Genomic DNA, 16,903 nt, shown 5'->3' on the forward strand with positions numbered 1-16,903 from the left:
CGTTCTGGCCGCCCCGTTTTTTTTTTTTTATTGCTTGGGGCGGCCAAAAAGCCAGAGCCGGCCCTGGACTAGATGACCACAAAGGTCCCTGCTGCCCTTAGAATATATGGTATTTGTGTGGACAGAACAAAAATTTGCACTTTGGGGAATAGCTCACACAGTGACATCATTGCAAATGCACTTACCGAGTTAATTTGTGCAAATGCTTTTAACTTACCCAGAGAATGCACACCTGATTCAAAACTGAGGCCTTTGTATGTAGAGAGGAACGCCTTGAAAAGCAGAATTCTTGTGGGATGGGGAATTTTCTGAATCAAATGTGGAAAGGAATCTGGCTGCCTGAAACCAGGTTCTCGGTTGCCCTCAAAATGCATCTTTCTAATTTATCTTTCAAATTGGCCAGTGTTGGTATCAAATATGATGTAAATGTACACAGGTCTTCCCAAGCCAGTGGTCTCAAATGTACCATATTCCTTTCCCTTGCACCCCCAGTCATGTTAAAATAAATAATAATAAATAATAAAAAGACTGACTTTATTCAGTTCTCAGTTCCCTTCACTTATTTTTCCTTTTTTAAAAGTACATTCTTTACTATGTAAGCAAATTGATATGAATGTAGCTGTAGACCCTGGGAGTTGGCCATGAAGAGTTTTTTAGATACCTTATTGAGAACACTTCCATTTGAGCGGAAGGCACAGAAGGGAATTAAGTGAAATTAAGGAACATTGGTAAATTGTCTGTTCAAGGAGCTGAGCGGTAGAGGTAGCAGGGAAATAAAGGGACTTTTTTGAGGATGGGGATGCTAGAGATTGTTCTTACGCAGAGAGGGAGAAATTGAGGCTGCAGAGTTGGGCCTAGAATCAATGGAAATCAATAGCTAGAATTGAGGATGTCAACCCCACTTGAAGGAGTTTAAAGCAGAGTAGGTGAGAAACCTAAGAATCAGTAACTAGGAGAAAGAATGAGAATTAGAAGGGGAGGGTGATCATGTCAGAGCTTGTCAGTCTCCTCCTGAAAGTCAGCAAGATCCTGGGTGAAAAGGGAGAGAGGAGGAGGAAGGGCTTGAGGAGCCAAAGGTAAGAAATAGGCATTGAAGTTTTGTAAGGACCTTTAACAATGATTCCAATAAGGACAGGGACAGAGTTTGGTGCCCCAGGATTGGAAGTCATTCCATGCATAGCCGTGTGAATGGAAGCAAGGACAAAGGTGAAGGAGGGGTGTGTGTGTGTGTAAGAGAGAGAATGTCAAGTGAAAGGATTTGTTTTCACTGCAAAACAAGGTGCATTGTTTACCTTCAGGATAACAAATGCACATGCACTGAAGACCAGGCACTTTGGTTTTACCAGGAGGAAAATGAGGCTAGGTCAGCACTATACCTCTGCCTGGGGTTGACTACATGCAGTTGATGTCACAGTAAAACCAAATGACTTTGTCTTCAGTGTTCTTTTGCTTGGTATAGCTCGCATGCATTCATTATCCCAAGGTAAAAAACATCTTGTTGAGCAGTGAAGACAAGGCCTGAGGATACATCTACACATCCAAAAAAAAAATACCCAAAAAACCTGGCAGAGAGTTTCACAGCCAGGGTCAACTGACTCATGCTCCTGCGACAGGGCTAAAAATAGCAGTGTAAATGTTTGGACTGGAGCCCAGGCTCAGAGACCCTCCCCTCTCACTAGGTTTCAGAGCTGGGGCTCCAGCCTGAGCCCAAACGAATACACTAATTTTAACCCTGCAGCATGAGCCCTGCAAGCCTGACTCAGTTGACCCAGGCTCTGATGCTTGCTGCCGTGGGACTTTTTTTGCTGTGTAGACAGATGTGCCTTACGTGTGCTCATCTAAAACTGATTATTTTTCCTAAAACCGTTTTTTTTGTCCGGTTACCAGACTCTCCCCCCCGCCCCCCTTCCAAAAATACCTCCTCCCAAAACAACCCTTCTTCATCTTGCTGAGATGCGGACCAAGAAAATGAATTCAATTCAAAGTTAAGGCTCCATCTGTAACTCCTCTTTTGTAATGTAACATCCGTGCAGCATAACTTCCCATACAGATCTGAAGCTGGTAGAGCCCAGACACAGTCAGGTCAGCTTTTCTTAGTGCAGCCCAGCCTCAGTGTTGTTTATTTTTTGTCTGTTTGGTCTTGGCTTTTGTGGGGTTTATTTTGTTTGTTTCTTCAGTGGAAACTTCGTAAGACATTCAAAGAACCCCCAAACCCTTGGGCGCTTACTGTGCTGTTCCTGGGGCAGACCTGCATGCAGAATTCTGCGAGACTTATCACATAGCATCTAAATCTCATGACCACACTCTGAAACTTTAAAAGCTTCCCTTCGTTTGAATTGGCTCTTTGAGCATAGGCAATGTCCAAAGGTGCAGTTAAAAACTAAAATCTGCAAAAGCAATGGTGCAGATTCCCAGCTCAGAAGAAGCTAATCCAAAATGGCAACTGGGGAAGATACTCCAGAGTAGCAGCCTGGGAGTTCCTCATACCCCATTCTGGAGCTTTCAGCATCTATAATATCCCCCCTAAAATGCTCTTTGAATTATGATAATATATCCTGTAATGCATATTCTTGTGGGTTTGCCACACTTTTAAAGTGATGCTGCTGCATCAAGGTTGATAAATATATCGTATTTTCATGCTTGCTTTAGAGTGTATATCCTGTAGCTATGTGTTTAAGTACGTATCATAGTTCAAATTATTGACCTGTTTGCCTTTTAAAGGTGTCTGTTGGCTATATCAGCAAGACAATGTCCTGCATTGCACAGCACTAGTCTGCCCATCATTCTTGCATGGTTCTGATAGATGTATTATTTAACTACAACATACTGTATAAATTATATATAAAAACATATTGTAGAGTACCCACTTGGCGAAGGGATTTTCCCAGGCAGCCATTATTGTTAATGGGGATCACGCGGCTAAATCCCGACTTGCTGCACTAAAAATCTACACTGCTTTGTATGTACAGCAGGAGAAAAATAGCCATACATCAGAAAAGCCGGTAGATCCAAAGGGATTCAGCAGCTGTTTTAAAAATAGATATAATGGGAAGGAGGAAGCCATGGACAGAGAATTTGCAGTAATAATTACAAAAGGCTCTTTGAACAAACGTCTTAACCTGTCGGTATTTAGGTCAGAGACATGGCCTTCCACTTCCAGAGGCACAAAATTACTTCACTGAGATTAACTGAAATAATAACAAAAAAGCTACTTTAATGAAAAAGAAACCTAGGAAATGCTGTATAGGAATAAACCAATGCGCCACCTAGTTAGTATCCAACCTCCTGCCATGCTAGAAGAAACCAATTGTCCATCTACACAGTTCTGCCCTCGCCTAAAACTATCCCTTGTGTCCACTTACTCCCCCTCCCGCTCTGTCCATGCTTCCCAGCTCTCTTGCCTTGCTACTCCCTTCACCTCTTTCTCTCACTCATGACTCTGCCTTTTTATGCAGACTTCCTATCCCATTGCAGAGAACCCAGAGTGTCCTCCCTCCACCTTTTCCCTCAAAATTCTTTTTTTAGTTAACATTCCACTAAAAACTTCCCTCCAGAGCCATCTACCAGTATCCCTGCTCTTGTTCCTAACTTTACCCCAAAATGCAAAATAAGATATAAATGCCTTCTCCCATCCCTTGTTGTCGCTTGTCACCACCTGCTGTGCTTTGTCTTATTTTTATTTGAAAGCTCTTTAAGGTCAGGAACATATCCTCTGCAAATACACATGCTGCTGTGCTGGAACATACCAATAGTCTATCTAGTACATTCTCCTGTCTGGCCTATGCTGTAAGATATAAACACCCCGTAGTGCACCTGGCTAATTGTGCAATTCTGTACCATGGGGGGGGGGGGTTCTTCTTGACCACAGTTACTGATGCCCTGAAGCATAAAGATTGGTTTGTCTTTAACTTCTATCCATTCTAGCTGGTGATAGCTCCTGTGGACCTGCTGACTTGCCCACAGTCATCTTACTTTCCATATTGTAGGTTAGATGCCCAAGATTACTTCATTCTGTTAGGGCTTGTCTACACAGGACATTTAATCTAGATTAAGACTGGAAGTGAATTTAAAGTGAATTAACTATTTCTGATTAACTTCATGTGTGGATGTTCTTATTCAGGAGTAATAGTACCTTATTCCAGAAAAAAGCATCCACCCATGAAGTTAATCAAGAATAGCTATTCTGGAATAACTCCCTGTATAGACAAGACTTTTGTCATTTGGGCTGGCTTTCCGCTCTTATTTGGGTTGAAGGACCCTTTCAAACTTCACTTTATTACCCTGTCAGCCCAATGTCTGCTTCCCTTGAATGAATTGGAGACCAGTAGCAGGATCCAACACCAGATATCTGCAAAGATGAGGCCTTAATGCTAGAACCTGCCCCTGGACTGCCTCTGTGCCTTTGTGCTTATTGTGGATCTTCTCTGATGGGCTGCTGCTTTTCTTTTTCCGGTAAATTAGTGTCAGTGTATGACCTGTCATGGCCATGGGAACTAAAGGAGAGGATTAGACAGGAGTGGGGATATTTGTTTTGGACATTGAGGGACAGCATGGTCTGGACCTAGAGCCGTTTAATGTAAAAATCGTTAGATATTGTGGGAGTCTTCCCTACTCATTGACATGGATATAGGAAATAACCACAAAATCCTTCCTCTACATTCTCAATGAGATGTTGTTTGGGCATCATCCAATCAGGGAGCAGAAAAAATACCATGTGATTTTAGGTGACCAATCACTTAGTGTGAATAGCAAATTATGAATAGTAAGTATTCAAAACAAATAACTTTCAGGCAACCCACGGACTGAAATATGTTTGCATCTACCAAAGTCAAATAAATGCATTTTTAAAACTGAAATCTGTAGAAAATTTGGAAACAGAAAAAGGGGTTAAATTGGATGAATTAATAGTTTGCTCAAGTATAGTGGTTATATTCTTACCCTAAATAGGCAGCTAAATATGAGTGAAACATCGTTGCATTACCCATTGGCCAACCATGTAAAATTGCCAGCATTTCTGGTTCTGTCACGTAATAGTCTTGTGTGTATCGCTGGGGAGTTGGAGCAATCTAGGTTGAATTCCCCTCCCCGCCCCCCCCCCCCCGCTCCATCATAGAGCTTGTGACTCATCCTGTATTATGTAGCCCTCCTAGTCTGCTCTCCCTGCATAATGTGTCCTGGCAAAACTAAAACCCAGCGTGCTTTGTGCTTCAATTTTTTTTCACCTTTGTGCCCTTGGCTGAGTAAAATCTGTTGCCTCTGGGGTTTATTGAATCAGATAAAGTGAAGAAGAGGACCCCACAGAGTTTTCTTGCTCACCAAGTTGAGGACCAGCTGGCACCTGTACATCTCCTTCCCCAGGCTGTGATGTGATTTTTCTTTTTTATTTCCTTCACAGTTGGTAGCATCACTTTAAAAAAAAAAAAAAAAAAAAAAAGGATACTATGCAGCAGAGAACAGGATGTGTAGCCTTATTCAAAGCCCAAAAACAGAGTAAACAGACATGTTAGTATTGTCTCTTCTGATGTTTCTTTCAGTCATGTCTAAAAGGGAATAAAGAAGAAACTCAAGATTACCCTGAACACCTATGGGAAAAATACATTTATTAGAAGAAAAAAATTCTGATTCACCCCCTTACTGTCTGCATCCTACAATGATGGCCCAGAATCCCAGAGCTTGCAACAATGTTTCCATAAAGCTTTGTTCCCATATCATAGAACACTATACTGTTTGTTTTGATGAAGCCAAAACCCTTTTCACTTTGTGTCATTAAACTGTGGAATTTGAGTACCCAAACAAGTACCAGATTGTTAAGTGAATGAAATTCAAATAACAAACCTAGAAATAAGATGCTCTGTGTTTCCCATGGGAAACCTATGTGTGTGCAAAACTGCTCTCAGGGCCTTGCTCACCTTGTCCAATGTAATATGTAGGCCAAGGAGCTAGAATTTCTGAAATTGCAGCTCAGATATAAAACGTCTGTTAACTCTAAGCAGCAATGATGGTTGGTTTCCCAGTGAACATGTATTGCATGAACAACCATCATGTGTATAGCCTTCAAGATGCAGGCATCTAATCCCTAAAAGTTAGGCACAATCTCATTTAATGTCAATAGACACATTTTAATCTGAACCCAGTTCCATATACGGACCTCTTGTGTAAAAGGAGTTTTTATTTTTTAATGTCTCAGCCCTGCTTGAGATATTTTGGCAGGTCATTCTGCCCAAAGACTTCAGCTCTCCTGGGTTCTAATACATAAATTTCAGTGCACGCACTCGGAGGACACAGCAGCACAGTAGCCATTTGTTTACTTTTCAGAAAAACTATTGCAGAATGCAATCATCAGCTATATTGAGACACTAAATAAATGTCCAAGCAAGTTTCCTAAGGCTGCAACTTTAGTGAAGATATTTGCAATTTGCCCATGCCGTTTCTGCATCATTGTTTTGTCTAAGTATCTATTTCTGTTTTTCAACAAAATTGACATGACACCATAGGTGAAATCCTGGCCCCATTGAAGTCAATAGCAAAGCTTCCATTGATTTCAGTGGGACCAAGATTTCACTCCAGGTATTTAAGAGCCAAGGGCACATTTTTAAAGCAGCAAACAGTAACCACAAAGGAAGGAATTGTTTCTTACATGTACAGCACTGCACAAAGTTGCATCTTCCTCTGAACCAAAATATTGGCTGTTACTTAGGAATAAGATATCAGATCTGGTAGAACAATTGATAGCCTAAAGCAATATGGAAATGCTTGTCTTCCTATAATGTGTATAGAGGAAGAGGAAGATGTAGCTGTGATGGGGGGAAGGGAGAGTGTGTGTATATATTGTATATGTACATTATATATTAAAGGATTTTAACAAAAAATGCTTATTCTAGACAAAAAATTAAAGAAAGACTCTAACTTTAATCAAACCAACATATCTCAGTATATTTTTCTTTTCAGTATAAGGGAGTTCTACCGTATATTATCTATCCCTTTCTATTGCCTAAAGGATAGCTTTTCATATTGGGAGAAAGTGAATTACCCATATAGGGGTCTCTTCCTTTTTCTAGACTGAGACCATATTCTGGCTTCATATGGCTGCATAATTAAAGGTGTGCCCATTCCTCTGAAAGGTTGTTGCTGACACAAGAAAGCAAAGGTGGAAAGAAGTGATGGGCTAAATCTAGGGAAGTTCTTGTGGTAACAACAAAGATGTGGCATAATCTTCTCCTCGCATCAACAGAAAAACTCTCTCAAATTATTTTAAAGGAAAGAGAGAGGATGGGGAGAGGCGTTGAGGGGCCAGATGGATGGGTGCATGCATGTCTGGCTCCTTCACTGCAAAAACAGGATGTGTGTTTTAATTTAAATGAGCATTGTATGTAGATAAAACAGAATATCCATGTTCTACATCACAGAGCTATACTGTACAGTACTGCCTTTGTCCATATGCACTGTTATCTAGGAGGCTCAGTGGGAGTGAATCAAGGCTGTTCTGTGAAATATAGTTTTATCAAATAGCTCTCACCAAAAGTTCAGACCTGTAAGATGCTGGAAATAGGCATAGTTCCTGAGGTCTGACCCTCTGAGGAGCAGCAGTTTGAGGTCTGCAGAGAGGGGCAGGGGGATTACATCTATATTCTTATATCTTTTCTTTTTATCTTAGTTTTTCTTGTAGCCTTGTAGCTAGGTTTGCGTGTCAGGAGATTCTGGATGATTGGCAAGTCTGTGATCTGGAAGGGAGTTACAGTAATTAACTTAGTGATCCAACTTTACAGCAATGCTGTTAGGAATCTTGGGAAGGGAGACTGTCTTCACAAGATTTCATGCTCAACTTTGCACGCACACAGAGATTTGCAAAATCTTTAGATGAACATAAAAAATTTGGGGGACTTAACTGAACTGAACCTCCAGATGTATGGTGGGTCATCACAGCCAGAAATTAGATCAAGAGGGGAAAAAATATTGGTGCTTGAAAATTTTCATGCAAGGATCTTGACTGAGAATACTATGGTATGAGTTAGGGCAGCAGGAGAAGTGTCCACTAATCTTGCGGTAAAAGAAGGAAAAAGTTAACTTGAATTTCAGGAACACTTTCCTAACAGTGAGATGTTATGGAGCAGTCTCCCACTGGAAGTGTTGGGCACTCCATCTTTTGGGGACACTTAAAATTGGACTGGACTAACCACTAGTTAACTCCCATATAAATAACTTTGAGGTGAAATTAAAGTTGCAGGTTCATATCAGAAAGAAGAACAACTAACAGATCCCTACTGTAAGGGTCACACGGCCTTGGAACATTTTGAAAATAGCAGTGATGCCTGCAGACACGTGTCCCTCACATCCTCTCTTCCTAGGCCAAAGGTATAAATCAGTCACCCCCTATCAACAGTCCCTTGGATCCTATATCTCCAGAAGCGCTATTTGTAACTGAGCTATGAAACAGAACTGAGGAGAGAGGTCAGTGCAACTCTGTGAAGGCAATACATTCAGAGATCAGTAACACGCAAGGTCAGTAACCCCTTTTTTCCTTCATGAAGCTCTGTTGTAAGAGATAAGCTAGCAGTGACTTCCCTGATGAAGTGGGCTGGGGTCCCTGCTAGATAAATAGTAATTGAAGCATTGTTGTCAAAACCAGCATCATTTGTGAAAGGGTGAGCTGAACTCCATATAGTAGCTCTATAGATTCTTCTTTGAGTAGTGTCCCTGTGGGTGCTCCACTGAAAGTGTGTCTGCGTCCCTGCGCTGCTGATCGGAGAACTTTGGCAGCAGTCCGTCCTGCCCACACATGCGCTGCTCTCCGCCTGCCACGAGGCTAGCCAGTGTGCAAGGGCAATCCCTCCTCAGTCCCTTCTCTACCACAGAGTCAACTACTAGACCTCCGAAGTAGAGTGGAGGAGGGTGGGTCTTGGAGCACCCTAGGGACACATCTCAAAGAACCATCATTACTGTGCAAGGTGAGTAACTTCTTCCTATCAAGGGCACATTATGGATACATGCCATAGAAACTGCTATCATCATAAAAGAGTGAGCCGTAAAGTTCCCTGGCTGTGAGAGACTAGCTAGTGCTGGTTCATAACAGGGCTGGATACACAGCCCTAATCTATGTAGACAGGTTTTGAACTGAGATGACATTACCTTTGGATTTGTCTGCAAAGCCACAAATAGCCTGTTTGATTTCCTGAACTTCTTAGTTTTGCCTAATTAGTAATTAACAGCACTTGACATCCAGGGCGTGCAATCTCCCTTCCTAAGATGCCTATGGGGCTTTGGAAGAATACCGGCAGAGAAATAGATTGATTTAAATGGAAGTTGCAAACCATGTTGTCAAAAAAATTGGGCAAATCCTAAGAACTACCTTGTATTTTATATGTAGCTTGAATATGGTATAAGATAGGTTGGTTAATGATGTCTGAAAGTCTCCTGGGTGAGCTGATGACCACCAAAATAGTGCCCTTCAGAGGTGGGCAGAGAGCCAGATCTCAAGAGCTCAATGTACCACTCCATGTAAGTTTGGTACAATAATACAATTTAAAAAAAGAGTTCTATACTTGTATGCATAAAAAGAACATACACAATTAAAAAGAATATTCAGAATTACACATTTTTTATCCTATCTAGCATAAGAATTGTCAAAGCTCATGCTTCAGGACATACTAACACAAGTTAGGACATAAGTTCCCTTGAGAGCAGCTTAATTCCAGTATGCATTCTTTGGCACCGTCCTCTGAAGCATCTGGTACTGCCTACTGCTGGAGATAGGATTCTGAACTAGGTGGACCTGTGGTCTGATTCTCTCTGACTATTCCAATGTGCTGATGCTGGAGGAAACGTTCCAATGTACTAACGTTCCTTCTTAATATCCAACACTTCCATAGTTATGGTAGCTTTATTTCAGTACAACTGTAGTGGGTAATGAAATCATTAAAAGGATACTGTGAACTTTAAAATCATACCAGTGCTTTGGCAGTATGGTAATATGCTCATTAGAAATACTTTAGACACTTTTCAAATCATTTTTACTTTGTTACTAATTACATCTTATAGCATAAAACTGAAATCCAGAGATGTGAATGTTAACAGCATAATGTATTTTTCTGTGATGTTACTTAATGTACTATGTGAAAATAAAGAGCCAGTACCTGGCCCCAGTTTGCTCCCTTTGTGCTACTCAGGAAGGCATGAAAGGAGCAGAAAATGGCTGCTGGGGATTTCTCCCTCGGTAGGAGAGTCTCCCATAGATAGAGAGATGGCCTAGACAGACACACTAGTTTCCTGCAGCCTTCTGGCTATACCGCACTTTGGTGATCCTTGACTGGCAGATGGCCACATGGGAAATAAAGCCAGCCAACATAATTTAGACTACACTTCAGACTGCTTCAAGTTATACAGGAGGTAGCTTAGAATGAGCCACAGGAATGGGAGCCTTAACCTGTTGGATCCCTCCTCAGCTGTGTCCAGTGAAACCTGCAATTCAATGTGTTAGGAAATATATAGGATGTTACTGTCCCTTTTTATTACATATAATGTGTTTTACAGAACTGTACCATAAACAGCCCCCATCTATTGGTACCCCTGCGCCCCTACATTCTAGTTATGTCTCACCGTAGCCAGGAGAATGGAGTTGGAGATCTCCTATTGTAGTTCTCTTCTACCTCTAATCCCTGGTCAGGTGGAATCAAATTTTCAAAGCCCTGTAACTGACTTGTGTCTGCCTTTTCTGCACACGTCAACACAAAAATAAAGAATTAGTGAGGGAGACAGAATCAGTGACATACTGAGTGCAGAGTAAATGTTTGGTAGTTTCAGGCCTGTGGAAAGCGATGCATACAAATGACAGCTCATGATGCTGACGTGAATGCTGTCCTCTTAAAAGAAGCCTTGAGATGCTCTCAGCCATGTGGTTATCCTGTAACAACACCTGGCCCTCTTATCGCTTCTTGATTAGTACTGTAGTTAATTTGCTATGCTGGAGAAAGTTTTGTTTGAAAACCCCATACTGAAGAATGTCATAATCTTCTCTTTCCTTAACTTTTTCAGTTAAATATGATGGTTTCTATCTCTTTTACTTAGGACAGGCCAGGACAGTGTGTGTCTCCTCCTAGTTTTTGTGGTTTTCACCCCTTTGTAGCTAGTAGTTATGACATAACTTCTTGTATTGTCATTGAGAATTTGCTGACTGTCAGCATAACTTACATGAGAAGTCAGTCTATAATATTTAAATATATACAAAGGTAGTTGATGCAGAAACAATATTTACATTACATTTCTGAGCACCCCACTGTCCATGAGGTTAAAAGGTGCAATAATGTACTGCATCTCTCAGGCTTGAGTTCTAGCTGTCTATCCAAGGGTTTTACACTGGAGTCCATCACTATAGGAGCAGGAGCTCTCGTCTGTTTTAGGCAAAAGTGAAATGAGTTGGTGGGGTCTCAGCCTGATCCGTAACGTACCTGTACACATCATAAAACCACCACAGTTTTTAGTAGAAAAGGGATAGTTTGATAGTGTCTGGGGTAGCAAAGGTCATAGCTCTGCTACCTTTCCTCTTAGGCCTGGAAGAACAGGTGGTGGTACAGATCAGCACTGATATACATTGGTGGAGCAGCACACATCCATGTCTTAGAATAGCAAGATAGGGCAGAAAACTAGGATTGAGGTCCATTGACAGAGTTGCTGGGGTTGGGGCAGGGGCTTGGGGCAGTATCACTAGACCCTAACTTTCATAAGAAAATCCCCTATGAGTTTCGATTGTAATAAAGGTGAAGATAAAATTGGGCGGCTGGCTTGCTTGTTGTGGGATTATTTTTTTCCATCACAAACCTGAAAAGAGGCACAGCATAAACAAAAGCTGTTCTGAGCCATCAGTTTGGCCAAAATATGGTCTGTGCGGCTCTCAGTGCAGGGAGCATCTGAAGTCTTTACTGCAGACAAAGAGAAGGGAAGTATTGTTGATACCCGATGCACCATCTTTCCTCAAACCTTAAAAAAAAAAAAAAAAAAAAGTGGGGGAAAGTTTTTGTTTTGCTTTTTATAAAAGGGATTTTTAACATATTCAAGTTATTATTCCCATCAAGCAAGAAATCAACTAAGAACCTCAGCTCAGAATTTAATCCATCCTTCCCCCAACTCCTCTTCATGCTGTGCTGGGGCCTTGGCAGAAACATCTCCCATCCCTCCTTCGTTCCCATTTCCCTTAAACAATAACTCAACAAACTCCTGTTTGGTGCTGATCCTGGCTGCAGCCTTCAGTCAGCATTGATAATTAGACTTTGAGATAAGCCATCTGCTTGCAGGCCCCTGGTGGTCTCTCGGCTTGAAACAGAGCTACAGAGGCCAGTCACAGGTCTGTAGCAGGAGAAACCTGTCAGTGACACAGCATCTGCTCACCGAGATACTGAGCCACTCTTGCAATTGAGCACCTACGTGCTGGGGGTTTTAAAATGTCACCGGCCAGGAGGAGAAAACAGCAGCTCTATAAACAGCATTTTCTCTCTCTCTCTCCAAAGGGTGTTGGGGTATGGGGGCTAACGAGGGGAAGCTGGGGAGAAACAAGGAGCTGAATTCAATAATGAATTAAAGATTTCTTCACACATTGAGCGTCTGAGCAGGGGAGGGAATGGAAATCTTGCCCAAGTCAATGCTGGTTGGCTGAAAGGAAAAAAATAAATACATCTACCTCTTAGATGCTGTTTGTTCTATGTTTTTGGCACTTTTGCCCCCATCTTACAGATCGTTAGCAATACTTGAAACTGTGTTTGAAAGAAGACCTAGAATTAAGAGGTCATTTGAGAGGTTTGAAAGCTCACAAACGCACAATTACCATGCAGCCGCACTAGGTTCAGAACTGAGACGCAGAGACTCACTACCTGTGGAATCATCCCTGTTCCTGCCTCTGGTTTTCTTTCCCTAACATTTAACCAAATCCCTTGCTTATTTTGGACTGCTCTGTGCCATGATTCTCATGGTGGATTGCAGTAGTGCATCTTATTAGTGAGCTCCCAGCTAGTCCTGTTGCTATCATGAACAGGAATCTACCCTAAACCCACTTTTCTTAGTTTTTTTCTGACTTTTACAGAGTACCTCATCTGAACTGAAAGGGAAAAAATGTTTGATTTCCTTTCTTTCCAGTCACAAATGGGAGCTTCGCTCAAATCAACCCCTCTCTTTCTAGTTAGAAGAGGAGCAGGTCAGTAGAAGACTCTCATTTTGTCAGGCAGGAGACTAAGGATAACCTCTGTATTTCAGCTCCTTGAATCGGCCTTGTCCCAGGTGCATACCAGAAAGGGTCTAATGGCCTGATCCAATGCCCCCAGAAGTCAATGGGAGTCTTTCAGTGGATTGAGCCCTAATATTTTGGAGGTTGTGCCATTTACTCTTCTAGGGAGCCCCTTACTGGTGTAGTCATGAAGTGGCATTGGTTGTAACCTCAAAGGAGGTTCCAGTGCACCCCGCTCACCCTGCAAGTGGGTAAAGGAGAGAATTAGTTTATTTTGTAATTGTTGTCTTTAGTTACTTGGGAAGTGCTCATATTCTGTGGTGAAGAGGGCCATAACATTACCTAGATAGAAAAGCAGATGCAGCTGAGACATGTGGGATGGGGATGGGGGAGAGTGCCAACCCATCCATTAATTATAGTTGGAGATTGCTATTCCAGGAAGCAACTTGCCATTTGGCCATCCTGGCCAGAAGAGATCAGGCTGATGGGAAAGGAGGGAAGAGGGAGTTGGGAATAATCAAAGGAAAACTGGGGGAAATCAAAAGCGATCCATGAAAATCACCTCAGATTGGCGAACTTGAATTACATTTAATTTTAATCCTTAACATTTATCTAAAAGGTGATTGGGGGAAATTTTATTAGGATTCTGTGTCCCTAGAGCCCTGCTTTGAAAGAACACTGCACACCATGATAGCTTGCGTCTCTAATTGGAAGTTTTTCCTCTCTTGATCACCTAAAGTCAAATTCATTTGCTCTGCTTGAAACAAGGATTTAATTTTTTTTTCTTTTTTTGGCATCAAAAGATGTGTCTCAGACTTGGTGCAGAACCACAGCCTGCTAATCAAGAGAGGGCCCATTACCAAACCTGCTTTATGAATATTCACATCAGAGGGCAGCACCAACCTCATTAGGAAGGGTGTTGCAATCATTATTAAACTGTTGGAGCCCATTATGATTCACAGTGCTGTAATGATGACTGATACCCACTGAGGGCAGCTGAGAAGAATACTGGAACATAATGATCTCACTTTTTCTTCGGAAGGCTACAGAGCTTTTAAAGCTTACAGTTTATATCGTTTGTGTCCTTTTCATCCATTGTGTGAAAGTAGTCTTAATATCCCTGATTCTTCTGCAGAAGTGGTGCAAAGAGAAACATCAGAGCAATTAGGTATCCCAACTACATTACATTTGGGTGATGCTGTTAAGTCACTAGTACCATTAATTCTTTCAGATATAGGGGTTCTATTAATGAGGGGGGTTTTCTTGTCAATTATACTAAAAGCTTATAAGCTGTATCAAGCCCCTCCTGTTCCTTCATTGTAAGATGAAAAAGACAATGCTGTTGTTAAACTTGAGTTTGATCATTCTAGGAACAGCCCTGCTCTAGTTAATGGGTCTTCAGCATTCACCCCCTTCCTTACTTTCCTGCTCTGATGATAAAATGCACTTGAAGATAAATCTTAGTACAAATAACCCATGATGTACAAAATCTGTCTGTACTGAGATTCTTCCTCTCCTCAGACACGAGGAGAAGAGGTGAGATTGGTTTGTCCAACTCAAAATCTTAACCTTGGCTTGCTTTAATTTACTTAAAATAATGTTGTCTGAATTAGCATATTTAGGGGTTTGGGGTTTTTTTGGCATTTATAAGAATCAAAAGAGAATGTATATAGCCATTAGTGCATCTCCTGGGCACAGGCAGAGAGAGGTTTCTAATCACAAGCTTTAAATATGGATGACGCAGTTATATCAAACCAAAGGAATTCATGTGACACTTTCAGTCTTAAATGTGATTGTAGGAAATGTGCAAGGCACAGTAGCTGGGGGAGATCTCTACAGCTTTTTTGGGGTACTCTAGACAATTGCATTTTTTTTTTCTTTTAATGACTCACGTCATGGTGACCTTCCTTCAACCAAGAAGGGCTAGATGAGACTCCCTTGGGAATCCAGCAGTGCTTCTCCTATCACATCCTCATGGGGTGCTGCAAAGGCGCTCCGTCTCTGGGGCTACACATGCTGTCTCTGCATCTCTTACTGTTTAGGACTGGGACCTGGCTGTCTTGTGTGGCAGTGCAGACTAAGTACATCAGTTTTAATGTGGTTTTAATTGACATTTCTTGCTACAATGTTCTTTTTATAAACTTGCAAGAGGCTGTTTCTGCAACTGATGAAGCTGATCATAAATTATTCTGTGATAATGATGCTTTAAAAGAGAGGCTTTATGGGAAACTATCTGTAAATTTCAAGCAGGACAGACATGTGCCAACTAAGAGTACCTCTTTTGTGGGTCTCTCTCCAAATTGGCTTCCCTAGTAACTTTAGTGAGAAATCTCGGTATCTCGAGAGCTCTCTGTTCTCTGGCTACCGTCTTGGGAAATGTGAGTGAATGTGCCCTAGTTGCTTGAAGCATAATTGTTACAGATGATCACAGCAAAAGTAACATTGGTCTTTATAAGATAGAAAAGGAGAGCATTCAACCAACCAACCAGAGTGTTAATTAAATCTAATGAGGGAAGTGAAGGCATAAAGGGGTCTTGTAATAAGCGGGGCTGAGTACACCTTTTTTGATTAATGATATTGCCGAGTGGATTAATTAGGAGACCAGCTCAGATGCTACCTAGAGAGACCCACTGAGCTGACAAGGATGTCTAACGCTTCATCAAGGGAAAACTGGAATAGGTTTCTTTATGAAGACTGGGACATTTCTCCTTTCCAGTGACTTGGCAGAAATATTAAGCTGTGAAGCAGATGGCCTCTGGCAATAAGAATCTCTAATTAGGCTGTTTACACAGCACATAGTGACGGCAGAACATTTCTTATCTAGGATCTGTGGGGATGTACCCACAAGCAAACCTTTCCAAGATGCATGTTCAGACTGAAAGCTGTGAAATTAGGGTGAAGCTAACTCCTCAAGCCCAATAATGTGCCTCATTCCTCAGGTTCGGTCACTGTCAGTGCTCTTTCTCCCTGAAGTAATACCTGTTTTCAGATGGGACCAGTTCACATCTAGGTTTAGTGAACACCAGGTGGGAGGCAGACTTTAGACAAAGCATTGTTGAGTGGCAGGGTAAATGTCACCACTCATATATGCTAAATGGCATACATTGTTGGCTGATATCAGGCTGCCTTATCTGAGCTGCTGTCCTCTTCATTAAACACCTTCATAAAGAAACAAGGGGGAAAAGCTGCAACGTGGGAGCCACTGCAGAACACTCAAAGGAAATCTAGGGTTCTGGACTTTTTACTTTCATTTTCATTGTTTTCATTCTACTAAACCTTTCACTCCCCAGATCTCCAGCATGAGGCTCTCTTAAACAAGTGAGGAGAGTTCATCAGGGCTTGCTTTGTGATCAGGGACTCCCATTTCTCTCTATTTACTAGACAGGGAATTTCCCTTACACTAGACCAAGGGCTATTTTTTGTTTTTAACATATTGATATCAAACAAATCTAAACTGATTTTACAAGACCCTCTGCATTGGCTCTTCTTGCTCTCTGTCACCCCTACAGGACTACCTCTTGCTTATTAATGCCTTTTCCTACTGATAACATTGAGTACAGTAGTACCTCAACGATACAAACACCAGAGTTACAGACTGACTGGTCTACCAGCAGGGCCGGCTCTGGCTTTTTCGCGAGCCGGAGCCCCGGGGGGAGGGCAGCGAGCCCCGGCGGGGGCTCGGCTCTCCCCCCCCCC

General features: G+C 41.8%; 1 protein-coding gene across 1 annotated transcript in view; it reads left to right on the forward strand.

Annotated features, from left to right (window-relative positions):
* LOC112116887 (transmembrane protein 263-like) overlaps positions 1-16,903 on the forward strand; it is a 311,024-nt gene that overhangs the window by 139,657 nt on the left and 154,464 nt on the right. The gene's annotated exons all lie outside the window — the stretch shown is intronic.

Source organism: Terrapene carolina, unplaced genomic scaffold (assembly GCF_002925995.2).
Source record: "Terrapene carolina triunguis isolate 2854851 unplaced genomic scaffold, T_m_triunguis-2.0 Scaffold96, whole genome shotgun sequence".
Taxonomy (NCBI): Eukaryota; Metazoa; Chordata; order Testudines; family Emydidae; genus Terrapene; species Terrapene triunguis.